Source organism: Amblyomma maculatum, chromosome 3, assembly GCF_055883805.1.
Source record: "Amblyomma maculatum isolate TAMU_Amacu chromosome 3, ASM5588380v1, whole genome shotgun sequence".
NCBI lineage: Eukaryota > Metazoa > Arthropoda > Arachnida > Ixodida > Ixodidae > Amblyomma > Amblyomma maculatum.
In genome coordinates, this window is record NC_139346.1 from 27,530,054 (window position 1) to 27,534,251 (window position 4,198).

At 51.0% G+C, this 4,198-nt stretch overlaps 1 pseudogene; it reads right to left on the bottom strand.

The window, feature by feature from the left end:
- Positions 1-593: 593 nt before the first annotated feature.
- Positions 594-3,263, bottom strand: LOC146194400 (uncharacterized; annotated as a pseudogene).
- Positions 3,264-4,198: the final 935 nt, after the last annotated feature.

Sequence of the window (4,198 nt, forward strand, 5' to 3'; positions counted from 1 at the left end):
GTCTGGGCATACTATATCCAGATGGATAGAATATAAAACGATTGATTTATAGGAAAGAAGAGGCGCGGTAACTGTCTCACTTGTTTTCTGTGGACACCTGAACCGCGCCGTAAGGGAAGGGAGGAAGGTGGGAGTGAAAGTAGAAAGAGAGAAAGAGGGGCCGTAGTGGAGGGCTACGGTGTAATTTCGACCACCTGGGGATCTTTAACGTGCGCTGACGTCGCACAGCACACGGACGCCTCTTCGTTTCGCCTCCATCGAAACGCACCCGCCGAGGTCGGGTTCGAACCCAGGTACTCTGGCACAATAGTCGGGCGTCTCACCACTGCACCACCTCGGCGGGGCACCAGATGGATAGAAAAAACGTTAAATACAAGCACTGTGGGGAGAGAGGGACCCTCGACCATATAATCTGAAAATGTACTAGCCCCCCCGGGGCTAAAAGCAAATATAAATTGTAGAGAAGCCTGGGAAGCCCTGCTGCGGAGCGAGGTCCCTGCTCCACAGCAACCAGCCATCCGCCTGGCGGAAGAAGCCGCGAAGCCAAGACCTCTTTGCCTGCTTCTGATCGGAAAGGTCTCGGCTCCCGTCCCTTAGGCCTGCGTGCCGGGGGCGTGGATTGAGGGCTTCCTTATCTGGCGGAAAAATAAAGTTATCACATCAAAGCAGGGCCTACTTCTGTTTGCTGTGTGGGGTGGTGTTCGAGGTAGTGGCAAATGAAAGGCGCCACATGGACGCCTGGATCGGACCATTGCGGGGTCAGCTTGATCCCCTGGTAACGTCATGACCTGTTGTGACGGTACATCACGAGCCCATTGTCGAACAGTCAACATTTTACTGAACGAATTAAGTTCACTGGCGTTCTATAATTCGTTTACAGCAAAGAAAAGGCGCAGTATTTGTCTCTCGCGGATTCCTCATAGTAGTAAAAGCGAATTACGAAGAGCGTTTCACAATCCGAGACAAGGCGCAGTTGGTAAAGCACTAGGCTCGAGCTCCAAGGGCTGAAGGTTCCATTCCAGGCGGAGACAAGGTTTACAATTTATTTCTAACTCTCGCTCTCGAAAGTATGACATCACTGCTGACACCATTCTGTCAACAGTAATGAGGCTAAAGGGCTTTCGCCTTACAATTCGTCCCGATCCGGGGGTAGACCCCTGTACCACCACCTCTCCGGGGCAGTCACTCTACCAACAGAGCTAACCAGGACTGTCACCACAGCAGTTAGTAGAGCGAGACTGAATTGATCAATAATGTACTGATTGAATATTTTAGGGCAATACCGCAAGGTGGAGTAGGTTTGTAATAAAAAAGTAATTACTCATTGACATCTACCGAAGCGCATCCATACAACTGCAAAGGAAAGCTAATCGGCTTTCTCAGAAACTTCGCAGTCAAAGAAATATTTGTGCTCAACCGGGGATCGAACCCGGTACCACCGCATTTCCGGGGAAGTCGCTCTACCAACTGAGCTAACCAGGTCTATCAGCCGAGCGGATGGTAGAACGAGAGCGAATTTATCAGTAACTCAAATTGGAAATGGTGTTGATCGATTATTTTAGTGGAATCCCCCAAGGTTGAGTAGATTGTAATAAGTAATTACTCACTGACATGCACCCAAACGCAAACATACAACTACAAAGGAAAGCTATACCTCACTCTCTCGCGGGGGCATATCGTCCGGGTAGCAAATTTGCCCTTCTGTGCTCCGCTCGTTCTCTTTGATGGTCAGGTCATGATTAGAAACGTTCATGATCGGGACGCATGTTTCATTGGCCCCGCCAGAGCTGAGAACACAACATTGTATGCAATGCTCTCGACCTTTTGACATCTGACCTGAACCTCCACGAGCACATCCGAGCAGGGTGCACTGCCTGTGGCGTGGAGCTTAAAGAAACCCACGTATTCTGGGGTACCACTGTTGTTTCCTGAAGCTTGTAGTTGATATCGTCCACGTCTTCATGCTCCTATAATATCCGCACGGTGTTCTTCCGCCTCACAATTGTGACGTGTGGCTGCTCAGTACATGGTTGACCCACAAGTAGTGGTACGGACTGTGACGCGTCGGGCACAACTAGCACAGGAACGTCTGCTGTAGCTTGGTCGACCGTGAGAGTGACGCGTGCTTCTCCACACGGTGTCGCATTCCCTAACCCGCAACCCCAGATGGAGAACGGCTTGATCAACTTTGAGTAAGCGATTCCCGATGCGGTACGCATCCTCTTTCCGCAGAGTTACGCACTGGCTGCCGAGATCGACGTATGATCGCATGTCGCTGCCGTTTGTCTTCACCATTATGAAATACTCTTCGTTCGCCTTTTCAGCGGCTTGGAAGTCAAATCCCACGACGTTCTGCGTGACGCGCGCTCCTCTACCTTCTTTTGCTTTGCAGTCGTTTTCTTGATGGCCCACTCGCCCACACGCTGTGCATCGCGCCCTTCGTGGCGGTGCCGGGCATTTGAAGGACACTGCCGTACTCGCTGTAGTTGAAGCAGAGTGATTCTCCCCCTTTCATTCCATGGCAGCTTCCTCCTCGCCCTCGGAGAAGCGTCCCTGCGGCCGCGGTTGGTCGACACCAGTTCGCTTTTGTTGCTATGGGCGTTGGAAATGGAGAGAAATTTAGCATTCGGGAGGCCACCTGTTTTGAAAGTTTTGAAAGCGATGCTTCCTAACCGTTCTTCAAGGCGCTGCAGGCATTGGAAGAAGATCCTCTGGTGACTCGTACGTGCGTGCGCTCACTGCTCTAATGACCTCGTCGTCGTAGAGCCCCGTGATGAGGTACTCAATGCAGGCTTCATCTGTGAGGCCACAACGGCGAGCTTTGGAGAGCTTTTCATTGTAATAGCACTCGATGGGCTCACCTTGCTTCTGTTGTCTTTCCTTCATTTCCCTTTGGAGTCGTTGCGATCCCGCTGCCATAGGGAAGGCGCGCTTGATTTCTTCTTTCCATTCCGGCCAGGCTTTGTTGAAGGAGGGGAGGGAGTCATACCATGTTTTCGCAGGCCCTTCCAACCTTGAGAATGCATTTCCAGATGTTTGCAGGTCGGGCCAATGGTAGACTTCTGCCAAGTCGTCCACGCGCCGTATCCATGCGTCTGCCGTCTCGAAGACACCGGATCAAACGCGGGTACTAATCGAGCAGTCTCAGCAGCACCGATGATGGATGTAGCCGCGTCTTGCTGTGTCTGAAGCAAGGCGATTCCATTGATAGCTTCTCTCACTGCTGCCTGAACGCTGGCTTGCAGGATTTCTGCCACGTTGATTGTTCACTGGGGTATCTGAGGTATGTTGCCGCTGGTTACCGTGTCGTAGAGTGCGCTTTGACCTGAGTCGTTGTTCTCGCCTAGGGTTTTTTTAGCGTAAACAAAGAGAAGGACAAGAAAGGCGAGACGTACATACAGAAGCGCCATCTCTGCCGGTCGTCCGCCATCTTCGTTGGTCGTATCCGTTGAAGATGCTCCGTTCTGAATTGTTAGTAGTCAAACAAATTAAACAGAGTTTATCAAGCATATTAATTACAAAATTAGGTGAGCATGGCCACAGCGATCTTGTCTCGTTCGTGTCCGACTCCCCGTCTTTCCTTCTTTTTTTCTGACGCGGCGGCGCCGCTGGCGCCGCTGCTGGGCGCATGTCCTCCTCACTCGTCCTCCTAACACTGTCTCTCTCCATCGTTCTCCACACCTGCAGACGGCTCGGGCGCTCGGGTTGCAGCTAGGCACTTTTGCAGGGCGTCGTCCTTTGTCGAGGGTTGGTGTTCACACTCGCATTGAGCATACACATCTATTTCGTCGTCCTTCAACTGCTGTTCTATTTCTGGTCATTTCGCTCTCTTTCTACCCCCTTGCAAGCATATGTACCTGATCCTAGTGCAAAATCTCTTTTTTGTGCTTATCTTTCTAGACCTCCTCTTTGCCATTTTGTTGGGCTCCGCCTCCATTATTACACTTTCTTCTATTTCCCTTCCAACTATCGGTGCGCCCGGAGCCCTCGCGGACCCCCTAAAAAGTACAGCCCTGCCCGTCAGGCACCCACTGATCTCTGCTCCCACCCTTCTGTTAAAATAGATGCCAACTCGTTGAAAAGTTTTGCCAAAACAGGCTCTATAAACCTCTATGTTTACTTCGACCACTCCGAAACGCACATTTAACTTTCTTATCTGATGATTAACTGTCACCATGTCCTTTTCAAGCTTTCCGTT